This window comes from Hordeum vulgare, chromosome 6H (genome assembly GCF_904849725.1).
Source record: "Hordeum vulgare subsp. vulgare chromosome 6H, MorexV3_pseudomolecules_assembly, whole genome shotgun sequence".
Classification (NCBI taxonomy): Eukaryota; Viridiplantae; Streptophyta; class Magnoliopsida; order Poales; family Poaceae; genus Hordeum; species Hordeum vulgare.
In genome coordinates, this window is record NC_058523.1 from 10520834 (window position 1) to 10542801 (window position 21968).

At 44.9% G+C, this 21968-nt stretch overlaps 1 pseudogene; it reads right to left on the reverse strand.

The window, feature by feature from the left end:
- Positions 1–1000: 1000 nt before the first annotated feature.
- Positions 1001–21968, reverse strand: part of LOC123404880 — a 29055-nt pseudogene continuing 8087 nt past the window's right edge.

Consider the following 21968-nt stretch of genomic DNA (forward strand, 5'->3'; position numbering starts at 1 on the left):
ATTAACGAGACACGAGAGATACGGATTTTTACGTGAAAACCCTTGCGAGAGAAAACCACGGACGCACGAAGGAGCAATCACTATGAGGGTGGAGTATTACAAGCACGAGACGACAGACCGTCTTTAGATGCGACTACATGGAGTATATATGAGGGGCAATGCATGAGAGTCCTTGGAGGACAAGTAAACGAGTTGTACTCGTACGCGTTGGTACCAACGCAAAGACCCACATCATTTGTACTACGTCTAGTCCAATACGGTAGAATTTGGATCACAATTTAACAGTGGCATTACATTCATGCATTAATATTTTTTTTGGATTTATTTGGTTTACTCCAAATAAAATACATTACTTCATTTAAACAACCATGGTGTCCGATTCTTTTAATTTTTTTAACCCACGAAAATCAGGATGTTACAATTCACAATGCCCAACCGTCAGGTCCAGACATAATAATATGGTAGATCCGTACCATAACTTCACTTTTTTTGGGGCAATAACAAGAATGGAACTTTTTCAATCTGAATACTAGTATAAACCGGACATTATTTACTGCATTATACAGACTATACTTTACCCTCTCCATCAAACGACAAAAAATAATATAGCTCTTCAATAAAAAAGGCAGACAACCACACATTAATGTTGAGAACATGATCAGCTAGCGCGGGAGAGTCGCCGATGCCATGAACTCTTGCTCCAAGCTGTAGCAATTTTGGTTCCTTTGAGAAGCTATATTAACTCGGTCTACTCTACCACTCGGAGCAGTCAACATCGGAAGAGTGTCTTGGCTTTGTCCACTTAACAAGGGTTGCATGTCTTCATTTTTCAGAACAACCTGAGAGGATCTCAACCTATTAGATCGCACAGACTGCAATTTCATCTCCACTTGTTTCATTGTAGGTCTCTCTTCACCTCGTAGTTGCAAGCAAGTCTCCGCAAGATTGGCGACATCATTAATCTCTTCATTTGTTGCTTCCTCGAGAACTTGAGTAGCTACTATTTTTGCAAGTGGTTTCTCCCTCATCTCCCAAAGGAAGTAGTTGGACAAGTTTTGCGCTAGCCCAGAGTCACTTGTAAAAATAGGCTTCTTTCTGAGCAGCAACTCTACAAGTACTACACCAAAACTGTAGACATCACTCTTCTCATTCAACATACCCGTGTGGTAATATTCCGGATCCAAGTATCCAAATGTGCCTTGTATATTTGTAACAACGTGAGTTTGGTCAATAGGAACCAACCTTGAAGCACCAAAATCTGATACTTTTGCAGTGTAATTTCCATCTAAGAGTATGTTAGTGGACTTCACATCACGATGAAATATCGATACCGAAGCAGCTGAGTGGAGGTAATACAGTGCTCCAGCAGCTTCCGCAGCAATTTTCAAACAATCATCCCAGGAAAAGATAGAGCTGCTAGTGGTACCGGCATGAAGGATTCCAAATAATGAACCATTAGGGATGAAGTCATACACTAGCAGTGGGACTTCGGTCTCAAGACAACAACCCAAGAGCTTCACAATATTCCGGTGATTTATTTGGGAAAGAACTGCAACTTCATTGATAAACTGGCTTATCTCAACTTGCTCAATGACTTTAGACTTCTTTATGGCCACTACCCGTTGATCGGATAAGATGCCTTTATAAACCATGCCATGCCCTCCACGACCAACGATACGTGTGGGATCAAAATTATTTGTTGCCTTTTCTAACTCTGATAGTGAGAAAATCTTAGTGTTGTCACTTGCATTTTCATCTGACAATATCAATTGTTCGAGGAGTAGACCTTGGTTCTGCTGAAAATGCTTTCTTCGCAGTTTCTTCTTGATGTCTGTTTTCCATCTACGGATGAGTAACATTACAATTGACATGAGAAGTATAATTCCAAAACCAACGCTAATCCCAATGGCGATGCCTGTAATGATTATGCCTGTCATCACTGTTCAGGATTTTATGTAACTCATTAAGTGGAATTGGTTGTACCATGGACTCACCTAGTACCAGATTTTGTTTTTTGGTCGATGTGCACATCCTTGTTGCAGCGTGAAACACTGTATCATTAGGACATTCAGTGCAACGGTAACTTCCTTCCGTGTTATCACAAGTCCCATTACATGTGCCTGGTTTCGTGCACTCGTCAACATCTGCAACAATAAGTATGTATAACGCAAGATTAAAATACATAAGTATTGTAATTAAGTTTCCCATTAGTGTCTGCACGTAATACTACCGTAGGTTATTTGAGCTTAATGTAATTTGAATATTAGGGGCAGAACAGAAATTATAGAATGAACCCATACAGATCTTTGTTCATAGACAACTTATAGATGTTACCATGTGCACAGAGTATATATAGAGGTCGAGCTTGAGCACGTTTTTGCATATCTATATTTTGTTTACTTTGAGATTGTTTGGAGATATAAAGGTATCACTTCTCGAGAAGGTGTGTGATTACCCATTCATTATGGCATTTCCCTAATAGAGGAGGAGGCGGAGAGATGCAGTGTGTACCTTTGCACCCGTCGGAGATATATGGATTCCCGGCAGAACCGGCCATACATGTGCAACGGTAACCATAATATTCTCCTTCGGAGTTGACAGCCAAGCATTCGCTATTCGTGCTGACACATGCATATCCGGTCTTATTCGCCTGTGCCTCGGGGCATGTTAAATTGGCTACGGCCCACTGTTGTGGTACTGGATCTTGATCTACATTCACTAGCCCCTCCAAGATATTTATATACTTTACATAAGTGATGTATTCTGTATTGCCGTTCATAACAAGAAACTGGAGGGTAGACAATTGAGCTGAAATGACATCCTTGCAGAACAACCGTCCTCTAGGCCAAATGGGAAAGGGACATTGATTTCCCCACACCATCTAGAGCAATTGGTCTTCCATTGTATCGGATCATACCCTGATTGAATAAAAAAAAGTCAGTGCATATATTTTGAGATTACCTAATACAAGAAGAAAATCCTACCTAATACAAGAGCTCACGTGATCAACTCCTAAAGATCCTAACAAATTAATGACACGACCAACACAAACAGTTTCATATGTGGAATATTTTCATATTTTCATACCATGACCAGAATTTCTGAAGTCCATCATTGAGATATTTGGAGAAGAATATTTTCGAGCTGCAAATGAAGCGGACATCATAAGAATTTTTGAGACGGGTTCATCAAAAGGCTTTCTATGAATGCTTGAAAGTATCAATTGCATGCACTGAAAGTGGAAGCTTTGCCCTACTGCATAGCATGGACAGTTCAAGGAAAAGATAACGATGCAACTATAATTCTAGACCTGACTGTTCTGCAAAGATCTCATCGCTTTTCAAGGCTTTCTGTTGGCGAGGAACCTCCTGTGAATTTTGAAATTAATGGCCGGGAATACAACATGGTATATTATCTTGTTGATGGATCCGGCATGGGCAAATTTTGTGAAGATAATTTCAAAGCCTCAAGGTAACAAGAATACTCACTTTGCTAGGAGACAAGAAGCATGTAGAAAGGATCTGCATGCATTCGGGGTCCTCAAAGCTCATTTTGCAATCTTTCATGGTATTGGTCGCTATTGGCATAAAAAAACATGTGGCACTTCATGACCGCGTGCGTCATATTGCATAACATGTTCTGTTGGAAATATGCCCTAAAGGCACTGATAAAATAGTTATTATTATATTTCCTGTTTCAAGATAATTGTTTATTATCCATGCTATAATTATATTGAATGAAAACATAGATACATGTGTGGATACATAGACAAAACAATGTCCCTAGCAAGCCTCTAGTTGGCTAGCCAGTTGATCAAGGATAGTCAAGGTTTTCTGACTATATGCAAGTGTTGTCACTTGATAACTGGATCACATCATTAGGAGAATCATGTGATGGACTAGACCCAAATTATGAACATAGCATATGATCGTGTCATTTTGTTGCTATTGTTTTCTATGTGTCAAGTATTTATTCCTATGACCATGAGATAATATAACTCACTGGCACCGAAGGAATACCTTGTGTGTATCAAACGTCGCAACATAACTGGGTGACTATAAATGTGCTCTACAGGTATCTCCGAAGGTATCTTCGAAGATGTCCGTTGAGTTAGTATGGATCAACACTGGGATTTGTCACTCCGTGTGACGGAGAGGTATCTCGGAGCCCACTTGGTAATACAACATCACACACAAGCCTTGCAAGCAATGTGACTAAGTGTAAGTCACGGGATCTTGTATTATAGAACGTGAAAAGAGACTTGCCAGTAACGAGATTGAAATAGGTATGCGGATACCGACGATCGAATCTCGGGCAAGTAACATACCGAAGGACAAAGGAAATGACATACGGGATTATATATATCCTTGGCACTGAGGTTCAACCGATAAGATCTGCGGAGAATATGTAGGATCCACTGTGGGCATCTAGGTCCCGCTATTGGATATTGACCGAGGAGTGTCTTGGGTCATGTCTACATAGTTCTTGAACCCGCAGGGTCTGCGCACTTAGTGGGCTGGTGAAGCCAGCCCAAGAGGGCTATGGCGCCACAAGTGAAAAAACCAAAGCAAAGAAGAAAAAAAGGAAAAAGGGAGGTGGGAAGGGTGAGGAGGACTCCTCCTTCTCAAATCGAATTGGAGAAGGAGTCCTCCTCTCCACTTCGGCCGGCGCACACTTGGGGCCCTTGTGCCCCAAGGCTAGCCCCTCCCCTCCTCCTATATATACTGGTGGTATTAGGGTTATATAGACATAACTTTGCCACGTGCAATTCAAACTTATACCACATAGTTTTACCTCTACATCGTATTTCTGCGAAGCTCGGGCGGAGCCCTGCAGGATTAGATCATCACCACCACCGGAGTGCCGTCACGCTGCCGGAGAACTCATCTACTTCTCCGTCTCTCTTGCTGTATCAAGAAGGCCAAGATCGTCATCGAGCTGTACGTGTGCTGAACGCGGAGGTGCCGTCCGTTCGGTGCTAGATCGGAACGGATCGTGAGACGACGGTGATTTGAATCACGAAGCTGTACCACTACATCAACCGCATTTCTTAACGCTTCCCGCTTAGCAATCTACAAGGGTATGTAGATCGAATCTCCTCTCGTAGATGGACATCACCATGATAGGTCTTCGTGTGCGTAGGAAAGTTTTTGTTTCCCATGCAACGTTCCCAACAGTGGAATCATGAGCTAGGTGCATGCCATGTTATCTCGAGTAGAACACAAAAGGTTTTGTGGACGTTGATGTTCGATTTGCTGCCCTCCTTAGTATTTTCTCCATTCGACGGTATTGTTGGATTGAAGCGGCCCGGACCGACATTACTCGTATGCTTACGAGAGACTGGTTTCATCGACCGACATGCAACTCGTTGCATAAAGATGACTGGCGGGTGTCGGTTTCTTCAACTTTAGTTGAATTGGTTTTGACCGAGGCGGTCCTTGGAGAGAGGTTAAATAGAAATTTGCACATCTCCGTTGTGGTTTTTGCGTAAGTAAGATGCGGTCATACTAGATACCCATAGCAGCCACGTAAAACATGCAACAACAAATTAGAGGACGTCTAACTTGTTTTTGCAGGGTATGCTTGTGACATGATATGGCCAATGACGTGATGTGATATATTGGATGTATGATATGATCATGTTGTAATAGTAAATATCGACTTGCACGTCGATGCTATGGCAGCCGGCAGGAGCCATAGGGTTGTCTTTAAATTAACGTTTGTGTTTGCAGATGCGTTTACTATATTGCTAGGTCATAGCTTTAGTAGTAATTGCATAGATAGCATGACAACCTCGATGGTGGCGCGATGATGGAGATCATGGTGTGGCGCCGGTGACAAGAAGATCATGCCGGTGCTTAGGTGATGGAGATCAAGAAGCACAAGATGATGGCCATATTGTGTCACTTATGAATTGCATGTGATGTTAATCTTTTTATGCACCTTATTTTTCTTAGTACGACGGTAGCATTATAAGGTGATCTCTCACTAAAATTTCAAGATGAAATTGTGTTCTCCCTGACTGTGCACCGTTGCGACAGTTCATCGTTTCGAGACACCACGTGATGATCGGGTGTGATAGACTCAATGTTCACATACAACGGGTGCAAAACAGTTGCACACGCGGAACACTCAGGTTAAACTTGATGAGCCTAGCATGTGCAGACATGGCCTCGAAACACATGAGACCGAAAGGTCGAGCATGAATCGTATAGTTGATATGATTAGCATAGAGATGCTTACCACTGAAACTATTCTCAACTCACGTGATGATCGGACTTGAGTTAGTGAATTTGGATCATGTACCACTCAAATGACTAGAGAGATGTACTTTTTGAGTGGGAGTTTATCAGTAATTTGATTAGTTAAACTCTAATTATCTTAAACATAGTCTAAGTCCACTTTGCAATATTTGTGTTGTAGATCAATGGCTCACACAGTAGCAACCTTGAATTTTAATACGTTCCTAGAGAAAGCTAAGTTGAAAGATGATAGAAGAAACTTTATACACTGGGCTCGTAATTTCAAGCTGCTCCTGCAAGCTGAGAAGAAGGATTATATCCTTAATGCTGCGCTACGAGATGAACCACCCGCTACATCTAGCCAAGATGTTTTGAACGCCTGGTTAACACGTAAGGAGGACTACTCAGTAGTTCAATGTGCAGTCTTGTATGGCTTAGAGCCGGGACTTCAACGTCGCTTTGAGCGTCATGGAGCATATGAGATGTTCCAGGAGTTGAAGTTTGTCTTTCATAAGAACGCCCGGATCGAGAGGTATGAGACCTTCGATAAATTCTATGCTTGCAAGATGGAGGAGAATTCGTCTGTCAATGAACATGTGCTCAAAATGTCTGGGTACTCAAACCGTCTAGCTGAGCTGGGGATTAAACTCCCGCAAGATGCTATCACTGACATAATTCTTCAATCACTACCACCTAGCTATAAGAGCTTTGTGTTGAACTATAACATGCAAGGGATGAACAAGTCACCAGGCGAGTTATTCGCGATGCTGAAAGTCGGAGAGTCAGAACTCCGGAAAGAGCATCAAGTGTTGATGGTCAGTAAGATCACTGGTTTCAAGTGAAACGGCAAAGGCAAGAAGGGTAACTCCAAGAAGAGCGGCAAGCGTGTTGCCAATCCGACGAAGAAACCCAAGGCTGGACCTAAGCCTGAAACAAAGTGTTATTATTGCAAGGGATTGGGTCACTGGAAGCGCAACTGTCCCAAGTATTTGACTAATAAGAAGGTGGCCAAGGAATAATCAGGTATATTCGATATACATATTATTGATGTGTACTTAACCAACTCTCGTAGTAGTTACTGACATTTATAACTCGAAGCAGGAACTAGGGAATAAACGAAGGCTGGCGAAGGATGAAGTGACGATGCGCGTGGGAAATGGTTCCAAGGTTGATGCAATCGCCGTCCGCACAGTCTCACTTATGTTACCATCAGGATTAGTTATGAACTTAAATAATTGTAATTTACTGCCTGCGTTAAGTATGAAAATTATATCTGGATCTTGTTTATTGCGAGACGGTTACTCATTTAAGTCAGAGAATAATGGTTGTTCTATTTCTATGAGTAATATCTTTTATGGTCATGCACCCAATTTGAGAGGATTGTTCATATTGAATATTGATAGCAATGATACACATATACATAACATTGAGACCAAAAGATGTAGAGTTAACAATGATTGCGCCATGTTTTTGTGGCACTGCCACTTAGGTCATATTGATGTAAAGCGCATGAAGAAACTCCATTCCGATGGGCTTTTGGAGTCACTTGATTTTGAATCACTTGACACGTGCGAAGCATGCCTCATGGGCAAGATGACTAAAACTCCGTTCTTCGGAACAATGGAGCGTTCAAGTGACTTGTTGGAAATCATACATACCGATGTATGCAGTTCGATGAGAGTGGAGGCGCGCGATAGATATCATTATTTTCTCACATTCACTGACGATTTGAGTAGGTATGGATATATCATCTTGATGAAGCACAAGTCTGAAACGTTTGAGAAGTTCAAGCAATTTCAGAGTGAAGTGGACAATAATCGTAACAAGAAGATCAAGATCCTACGTTCTGATCGTGGGGGTGAATATCTGAGTTTCGAGTTTGGTGCTCACTTAAGACAATGAGGAATTGTTTCATAGTTGACACCGACTAGAACACCACAGCGTAAAGGTGTGTCCGAGCGTCGTAATCGTACTTTGTTAGAGATGGTGTGATCTATGATGTCTCTTACCGATTTGCCGTTATCGTTTTGGGGTTATGCATTAGAGACAACTGCATTCACTTTAAATAGGGCATCATCAAAATACGTTGAGATGACACCATACGACCTGTGGTATGGCAAAAGACCAAAGTTGTCGTTTTTTAAAGTTTGGAGATGTGATGCTTATGTCAAAAAGCTTCAGCATAAAAAGTTGGAACCCAAAGCGGAAATGTACGTCTTCATAGGTTACCCAAAGGAGACAGTTGGGTACACCTTCTATCTCAAATCCGAGGGCAAAGTGTTTGTTGCTAAGAACGGAGCTTTTCTTGAGAAGGAGTTTCTCTAGAAAGAGTTGAGTGGGAGGAAGATAGAACTTGATGAGGTTGTCGAACCTCTAATCCCTCTAGATGGTGGCTTGGGGCAAGGGGAAACCCGTGTCGAAGCGACGCTGGTTGAGGAGGAAGTTAATGATGATAATCATGAAACTTCGGATCAAGGTCCTATCGGACCTCGCAGGTCGACAAGATCACGTAGTACTCCTGAGTGGTACGGTAATCCTGTCTTATCAATCATGTTGTTGGAAAACAATGAACCTGCGTATTATGAAGAAGCAATGGTGGGCCCAGATTCCAACAAATGGCTGGAGGCCATGAAGTTCGAGATAGGATCTATGTATGAAAACGAAGTGTGGACTTTGGAAGTATTACCTGAAGGCCGCAAGGCTATTAAGAACAAATGGATCTTTAAGAAGAAAACGGACGCAGATGGTAATGTGACAGTTTATAAAGCTCGACTTGTGGCAAAGGGTTTTTCACAAGTTCAAGGAGTTGACTATGATGAGATGTTCTCATCGGTAACGAAGTCCGTCCAAATCATCTTAGCAATAGCTGCATTTTTCGATTATGAAATCTGGCAGATGGATGTCAAAACGGCGTTCCTTAAGGAAGAATTGTATATGATGCAACCCGAAGGTTTTATCGATCCAAAGAATGCTAACAAGTTATGCAAGCTCAAGCGATCCATTTATGGACTGGTGCAAGCATCTCGGAGTTGGAATAAGTGCTTTTATGAGGTGATCAAAGCATTTGGGTTTATACAAGTGGTTGGAGAATCTTGTATTTACAAGAAAGTGAGTGGGAGCTCTGTGGCGTTTCTAATATTATATGTGGATGACATATTGCTGATTGGAAACAACGTGGAGTTTTTAGAGCGCGTAAAGGATTACTTGAATAGAAGTTCCTCTATGAAGGACCTAGGAGAAGCTGATTACATTCTAGGCATTAAGATCTATAGGGATAGATCGAGACGCGTGATAGGATTTTCACAAAGCACATACCTTGATAAAGTTTTGAAGAAGTTCAAAATGGAACAGTCCAAGAAGTGGTTCTTGCTAGTGTTATAAGGTATAAAATTGAGTAAGACTCAGTGCCCAGCAACTGCGGAAGATAGAGAAAAATGAGTTCCGTCCCCTATGCTTCAGCCATAGGTTCTATCATGCATGCAATGTTGTGCACTAGACCGGACATCAGCTTGGCCATAAGTACGGAAGGCAGGTTTCAAAGTAATCCAGGAGTGGATCATTGGACGGCGGTCAAGAATATTCTGAAGTACCTGAAAATGACTAAGGAAATATTTCTCGTTTATGGAGGTGACGAAGAGCTCATCGTAAGGGTTACGGCGACGCAAGTTTTGACACCGATACGGATGACTCTAAGTCTCAAACCGCATACATATTTATTCTTAATGGGGGTGCAGTATGCTGGTGCAGTTCCAAGCAAAGCGTCGTAGCAGATTCTACATGCGAAGAGGAGTACATGGCTGCCTCGGAGGCAGCAAAACAGGTGCCATTGCTTTAGCAAAGGAACCAAGGTGCCTCCAGAAGTAGTTCACGACGGATCTTGGAGTTGTGCCGAGCGCACTAAATCCAATAACTCTGTTCTCTGACAACACTGGTGCCATTGCTTTAGCAAAGGAACCAAGGTTTCACAAGAAGACCAGGCACATCAAACGATGCTTCAACCTCATCCACGACTACGTCGAAGGAGAGGACCTGAATATTTGCAAAGTCCACACGGATCTAAATGTAGCAGATTCGCTCACTAAACCTCTTCCACGGGCAAAACATGATCAACACTAGAACTATATGGGTGTTAGATTTATTACAATGTAAATCGCATGGCGATGTGAGGACTAGATTATTGACTCTAGTGCAAGTGAGAGACTGTTGGAAATATGCCCTAGAGGCAATGATAAAATAGTTATTATTATATTTCCTGTTTCAAGATAATTGTTTATTATCCATGCTATAATTGTATTGAATGAAAACATAGATACATGTGTGGATACATAGACAAAACAATGTCCCTAGCAAGCCTATAGTTGGCTAGAGAGTTGATCAAGGATAGTCAAGGTTTTCTGACTATATGCAAGTGTTGTCACTTGATAACTGGATCACATCATTAGGAGAATCATGTGATGGACTAGACCCAAATTATGAACATAGCATGTGACCGTGTCATTTGTTGCTATTGTTTTCTGCGTGTCAAGTATTTATTCCTATGTCCATGAGATCATATAACTCACTGACACCGGAGGAATACCTTGTGTGTATCAAACGTCGCAACGTAATTGGGTGACTATAAATGTGCTCTACAGGTATCTCCAAAGGTGTCCGTTGAGTTAGTATGGATCAAGACTGGGATTTGTCACTTCATGTGACGGAGAGGTATCTCGGGGCCCACTCGGTAATACAACATCACACACAAGCCTTGCAAGCAATGTGACTAAGTGTAAGTCACGGTATATTGTATTATAGAACGAGAAAAGAGACTTGCCGGTAACGAGATTGAAATAGGTATGCGGATACCGACGATCGAATCTCGGGCAAGTAACATACCGAAGGACAAAGGGAATGACATACGTCATTATATGATTCCTTGGCACTGAGGTTCAACCGATAAGATCTTCGAAGAATATGTAGGATCCAATTTGGGCATCCAGGTCCCGCTATTGGATATTGACCGAGGAGTGTCTCGGGTTATGTCTACATAGTTCTCGAACCCGCATGGTTTGCACACTTAAGGTTCGATGATGTTTTAGTATAGTTTAGTTATATGTGTGGTTACCGAATGTTGTTCGGAGTCCCGGATGAGATCACGGACGTCACGAGGGTTTTCGGAATGGTCCGGAAACAAAGATTGATATTAAGGATGGTTTCATTTGGTCACCGGAAAGTTTCGGGCATTTCCGACAGTGTACCGCGACTGACGAATGGGTTTCGGGTGTTCACCAGGAGGGGCCCACCCACCCGGGAGTGAGCCCAGTAACCCCAGTGTGGCGCACCAGCCCTTAGTGGGCTGGTGGAGCCAGCCCAAGAGGGCTATGGATCCACAAGTGAAAAAACCAAAGGAAAGAAGAAAAAAGGAAAGAGGGAGGTGGGAATGGAGAGGAGGACTCCTCCTTCCTAAACCGAATTGGAGAAGGAGTCCTCCTCTCCACTTTGGCCGGCGCACCCTTGGGGCCCTTGTGCCCCAAGGCTAGCCCCTCCCCTCCTCCTATATATACTGGTGGTTTTAGGGTTTTTAAGACACAACTTTGCCGCAACTCAAACCTATACCACATAGTTTTACCTCTAGATCGGATTTCTGCGGAGCTCGGGCGGCGCCCTGCAGGAGTAGATCATCACCACCACCGGAGCACCGTCACGCTACCGTAGAACTCATCTACTTCTCCGTCTCTCTTGCTGGATCAAGAAGGTCGAGATCGTCATCGACGGCCGTCACGCGTGTGACTGAGTGGTGTGTCCTAAGGCATTATCTATTTTTTTTAATTAAAAACTAAATAAAAATATTCAGGGAAGGAAGATTAAATGAACTCGTAACAGTACCACTCGTACAAGTCACCTAAATTTAACAGTCATGTGGTAAAATCTATTTTATGAGTAGTTTTTTGAGGTAAACATTTGGGGCCGGCGCTTTGGACGGCTCACATGCCATGCTGGCCCCAACGTCCATGAAAACCATCCCGCGTAAGACGCGTGTACTGGTGGGCCTTCGCACAACCACCCCCTCTCATATCCTTATTCTTTTCCAGGCCTTCCCTTTTTCTTTTCTTCTACCTCCAGCCGGGACTCCCTATCCACTATTTCTCTCCTCCCTGCTACTCATATACCACTGCAAGCTCTCCTCGTTGCCGGCTAGATCTGTTCGGATCCACGCCATCGGAGCTCTACCTGCCTCGTCGGACACGGCCACGTCGGAGCTACAACCTCCTGCCGGCGGAGCATCAAGGCTTGTCGGTCACCACGGTCATCCATCAATTTTGCTACAACCGGTGTCGACATTTCCTACAACCGGTGTCTGATTTTGCTACATTGCACAAGCTGACGTCAGGATTTTTTTTGCTACAACCGTTGTCATGCCATGCTACAAAAGACACATAGGATTGCTACATCCAGCACGGTTGATCCGCGGGTACGACTTTTTTGCTGCAACCATCGTAGCTTGTTGCTACATTCGGCAATGAAGTTTGCAACATCCATATTCATTCAGATGCAAAAATGCTGCTATCTCTAACGGCGAGCTACTACCGAAACAATGACAATGACTTATTTGCTGCAACAGTTGTCTAAGAAAGCTACGTCCGTTGATGGAAAAACCTTCTACTGGAAGCAAAAAACCTTTAAATTGTCAAAATAGCTTCAACCGTTGTGAAAATAAAGCTTCAAGAGACATGGAAAAGAGCTCAACCATGGAAAAAGTTTCAGCCAAAGTGACAAAAGCTTCAACCGAAGTTTAAAAAACATTCAACTCGGGGGCAAGTCTGTGCACGCACGAGCATTGATGGTGACGAGCGATGAACGGCGAGGGGAGAGGGCATGGGGTGCTGCGACGAGCTGCGACGATGGGGAGAAGACGCAGGTGCTCGTGGAACAGGAGGTCGGAGGCGCATGGGGCGGAGGCTCATGAGGACAGAGGTTGAAGACGAAGTCAAAATGAGGATGAGATGCCAGATCTTATTGTTATTGAAGCCCAGATAGAACGGCTGCTATCCGAACGACCGAAAATTCGGTCGGTGCAGAGTGTTGCCAGAGTTGTTGCAAGGGAAACTCCAACGTCGTGCGTTAAATTGTACACATCAAAGCGTTAGGATTTGACCGCGGACAGTGCACAGGGAGGCGGCCGGCCAGCCAACCTGGTGCACCAAAAGTCCGAGCTAGTTCAAGTTGAATAGATTGATTCCTTGACAAGTATTACAAAGGGTTACGAGAGGTATATATGAGGGGAGAGCCACGTCCTATACAAGTGGCTAGTGGCCAACGTGGTCTTCCCCTGATCCTACTTACAAGGAGATGATACAAGTGCTCAAGTAATCTAACACCCCCCCCCCCCCCGCGCGCAGCCGGAACACCGTTTGGAAGGATGTTCAGGCTGTACCAAAAATCGGTGAACACTTGTGATGGTAAACCCTTTGTAAAGACATCAGCAAATTGAGAACTCGATGGTACGTGGAGAACGCGGACTTCGCCAAGTGCCACACGATCACGTACGAAGTGTAGATCGATCTCAATGTGCTTGGTTCGTTGATGTTGTACTGGATTTGAAGCAAGGTAGGAGGCACTGATGTTATCACAATACACCACGGTTGCGCGTGTGGGCGGTAGATGAAGCTCATGGAGAAGTTGACGTAGCCAACACGATTCTGCCACACAATTTGCCACGCCACGATACTCAGCTTCGGCACTGGAGCGGGATGGTTGGCTGGCGTTTGGAGGACCAGGAAATGAGGTTGGAGCCCAAGAAAACACAGAAGCCCGAGGTGGACTTGCGAGTATGTGGACAACCTGCCCAATCAGCGTCCGTATAAGCAATGAGCTCACGAGAGGGCGACCGGTACAGCTGAAGACCATAGTGTGATGTGCCCTGGAGATATCGAAGAATGCGTTTCACGAGTTGCATGTGTGTGTCACGAGGGGCGTGCATGAACAAGCAGACTTGTTGAACAGCGTAGGTGATATCAGGTCATGTGAGAGTGAGGTACTGTAGGGCGCCGGCCAAACTTCGGTATTTGGTGGGATTAGAGAGAAGGTGGCCGTCATGGGAAGAGGTCTTGGAGCTAGTGTCGATGAGCGTGGAGACCGGCTTACAGTTGAGCATGTTCGCACGATCAAGGATCTCTAGTGTATATTGTTGTTGACATAGGAAGAGACCGGATGTATTTGTGGTGACATTCATTCCCAAGAAGTGATGGAGAGAACCGAGATCCGTCATGGAGAACTCGGCCTTGAGGGAGGCGAGGACGGAGGAGAGTGTTGCCGAAGAGCTGGCTGTAAGGATGATGTCGTCGACATAGACCAGCAAGTAAGCAACAGAGGTGCCATGATGCATAATGAAGAGAGAAGAATCGCATTTGGATGCGTGTAATCCCAAGGAGAGGAGGAAGGCTTGGAACCTAAGAAACCACGTGCATGGAGCTTGCTTGAGACCATATAGCGACTTGCGGAGAAGACATACATGGTCGGGGCGCGTGTGATCAACGAAGCCGGAGGGTTGAGAGCAGTAAACCGTCTCGTGGAGATCACCATGTAGAAAGGCGTTCTTGACGTCCAGTTGGTGAATTGGCCATGAGTGGGAAGTGGCAATGCTGAGAACCACACGAATGGTAGACGGCTTGACCACCGGACTAAAGGTTTCGCCATAGTCCACGCCTTCTCGTTGAGTGAAACCACGAACAACCCATCTGGCCTTGTAGCGCGCCAAGGATCCGTCATTGTTGAACTTGTGACGAAAGATCCATTTCCCCGTGACGACATTCAGACATACAGGCTTAGGCACCAAAGACCACGTAAAGTTATCCATTAGGGCATGATATTCATCGAGCATGGCTTGTCGCCAATGGGGGTCTTTGCGAGCGGACTTGTAGGTGGGTGGAATGGGTGAGATGGCGGTGGAGGAAGCAGCCGTGAGAAACAAATGTTTGGGCATGAGATAACCCGCCTTGGCACGTGTGGACATTCGGTGTGCATTGTGGGGTGGATGTACTGGAATGGCATGTGCGGGTAGATGTGGCATATGGGGTGTGGCTGGAACGGAAGGCGAGGCTGATTCTATGGGGCCCGCTGGTTGTTGGGAGGTAGTGGCCGGCGAATCTGGTGATGACTCCGAGGAAGTAGCAGAGGAGGTGACAGACGAATCGGGCGCGGCAGGCGAGGTGGATAGGGGAGGCGCGTGATTCGGTGGGGCAGGGCGACCAGGTGGCCCGGGCGGTGGGAACGAAGAGGAGTGGGCGGACGACGCGGTCGAGCCAGCTGGGCAAGGATACGCAGCAGGGGAGTGCGCGGGCGCCGGTGCGTTGCATGCGGGAGTGGGCGGTAATGATTGGCGGGGCCCGGGCGGATCAGGTGGTGCGTGATCCAAGAGATTCGGATGTGGGGGAGCGGCTGCATGGGGATTGTTTGAGGACGTGGTTGGCGTGTGAACTGGTGGGTGTGGCTGGTAGGGAAATAGATGCTCATCAAAAATTACATGGCGCGAGACAATAACCCGACGGGATGTGAGGTCGTAGCAGCGATACCCTTTGTGCTCTAATGGGTAGCCGAGAAAAACACAAGGGGAGGAACGTGGGGAGAGTTTGTTGTCCATAGTAGCATAAAGATTCGGGTAGCATAGGCAGCCAAAAACACGTTGGTGATTATAATCCGGTTGCACGCCATGGAGTACGTAGTATGGTGTGTATGGGGTGATGGCACGAGAGGGTCACCGGTTTAGGAGATAAGTGGCGGTGTGGAGAGCCTCAACCCAAAAGGGTGGAGTGAGGTGGGCTTGGAGAAGAAGCGTGCGCAAGATGTCATTGATAGTGCGGATGATGCGTTCTGCTTTGCCGTTTTGTGGTGAAGTGTGGGGGCAAGAGAACCGATATGCTATGCCGTTGGAGGAGAAGAAGGAGCGAAGAGAGTTGTTGATGAATTCACCACCGTTATCACATTGCATGCTTTTGATGACGACATGAAATTGTGTGTGGACAAATGTGAAGAAGCGCTGGAGTACAGTGGATGTCTCATGTTTGTTACACAAGGGAAACGTCCAGGAGTAGTGTGTGTAGTCGTCAAGGATGACCAAATAGTATTGAAACCTGGAGAAGCTCACAACAGGGGAAGTCCATAAATCACAGAGAATTAAATGAAAGGCAGCATATGTTTTGCTAGAGGAATAAGAAAAGGGAAGACGTGTCTGATGCCCAAGTTGGCAAGCACTACAAGGCGAGTGGGGAGCTTTATTACAATCATGAAGAAAATCTCTAGTAGTAGAAAGGGTAGATGTGCTGGGGTGACCGAGACGACGGTGCCATAGGTCCGAAGTGGTGGCGAGGAGAGCGGACGGCCGAGCTGGTTTGTTGCCGTTGAAAGGGTATAGGTCGCCGGTACTAGCGGAGATCATGAGAACCTGTCGAGTGCGAAGATCCTTCACAAGAAAACCACAAGGAAAGAATTCAATAGAGCATGAGTTATCAGTGGTAAATTTGCGAACGGAAATAAGACTAGTAACGACGGTGGGAGAGACCAACACGTCGGTGAGGCGAAAATGGTGTGGGTGGAGTGTGGTGGAGCCAGTGGCTGTGACAGGAATGTGGTGACCATTGCCAACAAGGATGCTCGAGGGAACATGCCGTAACGAATGACTAAGCGAGGTCAGGTTACCTTGTGTGCCAGTCACATGGGAGGAAGCGCCGCTGTCCAAATACCACTCGGGGTTGGGGTTGGAGGTGATGTCGGAGTTGGTGAAGGCGGCGTTGAGCATGGCGAGATGCTCCCACGACGGCGGCCCGGCGTTGTACGGTGCAGGTTGTGGTGCTGGGTGGTACATGGGGTAGGTGTTGGAAATATGCTCTAGAGGCAATAATAAATTAGTTATTGTTATATTTCTTAGTTCATGATAATCATTTATTATCCATGCTATAATTGTATTGATTGGAAACACAATACTTGTGTGGATACATAAACAAAACACTATCCCTAGTAAGCCTCTTGTTGACTAGCTCGTTGATCAAAGATGGTCAAGGTTTCCTGGCTATAGGCAAGTGTTGTCACTTGATAATGGGATCACATCATTAGGAGAATCATGTGATTGACTAGACCCAAACTAATAGACGTAGCATGTTGATCGTGTCATTTTATTGCTACTGTTTTCTGCGTGTCAAGTATTTGTTCCTATGACCATGAGATCATATAACTCACGGACACCGGAGGAATTCTTTGTGTGTATCAAACGTCGCAACGTAACAGGGTGACTATAAAGATGCTCTACAGGTATCTCCGAAGGTGTTCGTTGAGTTAGTATGGATCGAGATTGGGATTTGTCACTCCGTGTGACGGAGAGGTATCTCGGGCCCACTCGGTAATACATTATCACACACAAGCCTTGCAAGCAATGTGACTTAGTGTAAGTTACGGGATCTTGTATTACGGAACGAGTAAAGAGACTTGCCGTTACACAAGATTGAAATAGGTATGCGGATACTGACGATCGAATCTCGGACAAGTAACATACCGAAGGACAAAGGGAATGACATACGGGATTATATGAATCCTTGGCACTGAGGTTCAAACGATAAGATCTTCGTAGAATATGTAGGATCCAATATGGGCATCCAGGTCCCGCTATTGGATATTGACCGAGGAGTCTCTCGGGTCATGTCTACATAGTTCTCGAACCCGGAGGGTCTGCATACTTAAGGTTCGACATTGTTTTATGCGTATTTGAGTTATATGGTTGGTTACCGAATGTTGTTCGGAGTCCTGGATGAGATCAGGGACGTCACGAGGGTTTCCGGAATGGTCCGGAAACGAAGATTGATATATAGGATGACCTCATTTGATTACCGGAAGGTTTTCGGAGTTACCAGGAATGTACCGGGAATGACGAATGGGTTCCGGGAGTTCACCGGGGGGGGGGGCAACCCACCCCGGGGAAGCCCATAGGCATTGGGGGTGCCGCACCATCCCTTAGTGGGCTGGTGGGACAGCCCAAAAGATCCCTATGCGCATTGGAAGAAAAATCAAAGAGAAAAGAAAAAAAAAAGAAGGTGGGAAAGGGAAGAAGGACTCCACCTTCCAAACCAAGTAGAATTCGGTTTGGGAGGGGGAGACCTTCCCCCTTGGCTCGGCCGACCCCCTTGGGAGTCCTTGGACCCCAAGGCAAGTCTCCCCCTTCCTCCTCCTATATATAGTGGGGTTTTAGGGCTGATTTGAGACAACTTTGCCACGGCAGCCCGACCACATATCTCCACGGTTTTACCTCTAGATCGCGTTTCTGCGGAGCTCGGGCGGAGCCCTGCTGAGATAAGATCACCACCAACCTCTGGAGCGCCGTCACGCTGCCGGAGAACTCTTCTACCTCTCCGTCTCTCTTGCTGGATCAAGAAGGCCGAGATCATCGTCGAGTTGTACGTGTGCTGAACGCGGAGGTGCCGTCCGTTCGGCACTAGATCGTGGGACTGATCGCGGGATGGTTCGCGGGGCGGACCGAGGGACGTGAGGACGTTCCACTACATCAACCGCGTTCACTAACGCTTCTGCTGTACGGTCTACAAGGGTACGTAGATCACACATCCCCTCTCATAGATGGACATCACCATGATAGGTCTTCGTGCGTGTAGGAAAATTTTTGTTTCCCATGCGACGTTCTCCAACAGTGGCATCATGAGCTAGGTTCATGCGTAGATGTCTTCTCGAGTAGAACACAAAAGTTTTTGTGGGCGGTGATGTGCGTTTAGCTGCCCTCCTTAGTCTTTTCTTGATTCCACGGTATTGTTGGATCGAAGCGGCTCGGACCGACATTACTCGTACGCTTGCGAGAGACTGGTTTCATCGCTACGAGTAACTCCGTTGCTCAAAGATGACTGGCGGGTGTTAGTTTCTCAAACTTTAGTTGAATCGGAATTGACCGAGGAGGTCCTTGGATGAGGTTAAATAGCAACTTATATATCTCCGTTGTGGTGTTTGCGTAAGTAAGATGCGATCCTACTAGATACCCATGGTCACCACGTAAAACATGCAACAACAAAATTAGAGGACGTCTAACTTGTTTTTGCAGGGTATGCATGTGATGTGATATGGCCAACGATGTGATGTGATATATTGGATGTATGAGATGATCATGTTGTAATAGTTAATATTGACTTGCACGTCGATGGTACGGCAACCGGCAAGAGCCATAGGGTTGTCTTTAAACTAACGTTTGTGCTTGCAGATGCGTTTACTATTTTCCTAGGATGTAGTTTTAGTAGTAATAGCATGAGTAGCACGACAACCCCGATGGCGACACGTTGATGGAGATCATGATGATGGAGATCATGGTGTGACGCCGGTGACAAGAAGATCGTGCCGGTGCTTTGGTGATGGAGATCAAGGAGCACGTGATGATGGCCATATCATGTCACTTATGAATTGCATGTGATGTTAATCCTTTTATGCACCTTATTTTGCTTAGAACGACGGTAGCATTATGAGGTGATCTCTCACTAAAATTTCAAGACGAAATTGTGTTCTCCCCGACTGTGCACCGTTGCTACAGTTCGTCGTTTCGAGACACCACGTGCTGATCGGGTGTGATAGACTCAACGTTCACATACAACGGGTGCAAAACAGTTGCGCACGCGGAACACTCGGGTTAAGCTTGATGAGCCTAGCATGTGCAGACATGGCCTCGGAACAAATGAGACCGAAAGGTCGAGCATGAATCGTATAGTTGATATGATTAGCATAGAGATGCTTACCACTGAAACTATTCTTGACTCATGTGATGATCGGACTTGAGATAGTGGATTTGGATCATGTACCACTCAAATGACTAGAGAGATGTACTTTTTGAGTGGGAGTTCTTAAGTAATATGATTAATTGAACTAATTGTCATGAACATAGTCTAATGGTCTTTGCGAATTACGATGTAGCTTGCGCTATAGCTCTACTGTTTTTATATGTTCCTAGAGAAAATTTAGTTCAAAGTTGATAGTAGCAAACTTTGCAGACTAAGTCTGTAAAACCGAGGATTGTCCTCGTTGCTACGCAGAAGGCTTATGTCCTTAATGCACCACTCGGTGTGCTGCACCTCGAGCGTCGTCTGTGGATGCTGTGAACATCCGACATACATGTTTCTGATGACTACACGATAGTTCAGTGCAAAATACTTAATGGCTTAGAAGCAAGGCGCCGAAAACGTTGTAAAACGTCACGGAACATAAGTGATGTTCTAAAGAGATGAAATTGTGATTTCATGCTTGTGCCCTTGTTAAGAGGTACGAGACCTCCAACAAGATTCTTTGTCCACAAAGTAAAGGAAAAAAGCTCAATCGTTGAGCGTGTGCTCAGATTGTCTGAGTACGACAATCGCTTGAATCAAGTGGGAGTTAATCTTCCAGATGAGATAGTGATGGTTCTCCAAAGTCACTGCCACCAAGCTGTGAGAGCTTCGTGATGAACTATAACATATCAAGGATAGATACAATGATCCTTGAGCGATTCGCGATGTTTGACACTGCGAAACTAGAAATCAAGAAGGAGCATCAATAGTTGATGGTTTGTAGAACCACTAAATTTCAAGAAAGGCAAGGACTAGAAGGGATACTTCGTGAAATGGCAAAACAGTTGCTACACTAATGAAGAGACCCAAGATTAAACCCAAACCTGAGACTGAGTGCTTCTGTAATGAGGGGAACAGTCACTGAGGCGGAGCAACTCTAGATACTTAGTAGATAAGAAGGCTGGCAAAAGTCGAAAGAAGTATATTTGATATACATGATATTGATGTGTACTTTACTAGTACTCCTAGTAGCATGAGGGTACTGGATATCGGTTCAGTTGCTAAGTGATTAGTAACACGAAATGAAAGCTACGGCATAAATGGAGACTAGCTAAAGGCGAGGTGACGATACGTGTTGAAAGTGTTTCCAAGGTTGATATGATCAAACATCGCACGCTCCCTCTACCATTGGGATTGGTGTTAACCTAAATAATTATTATTTGGTGCTTGCGTTAAGCATGAACATGATTGGATCGTGTTTATTGCAATACGATTATTCATTTAAAGAGAATAATGGTTACTCTATTTTCTTGAATAATCACCTTCAATGGTTTATTGAATCTCGATCGTAGTGTTACACATGTTCATGATATTGGTGCCAAAAGACACGAGGTAATGATGATAGTAGCACTTACTTGTGGCACTGCCGCTTGAGTCATGTTGGTATAAATTGCATGAAGAGGCTCCATGCTGATGGTTCTTTGTACTCACTTGTTTTTGAATCACTAGTGACATGCAAATCATACCACATGAGCAAGGCCTTGTTTTCATTGAGATGAAACAAGATAGTAACTTGTTGGAAGTGATACATTTTGATGTATGCAGTCCAATGGGTGCTGAGGCACGCAGTGGATATCATTATGTTCTTACTTCACTCACGATTTGAGTACATACAGGAGTATTTACTTGATGAATCACAAGTCTGAAATATTGAAAAGTTCAATTCCGTTTCAGAGTGAAGTTCATCGTAACAAGAGGATAAACTGTCTACGATATGATCATAGAAATGAATATCTGAGTTACGAGTTTTGGTACGCAGTTAAGACAATGTGGAAATTGTTTCACAGTTCATGCCACCCGGAACATCATAGTGTGATGATGTGTTTGAACGTCATAGCCATGCACTATTTGGTATGGTGCATGCTATGATGTCTCTTATCAAATTACCACT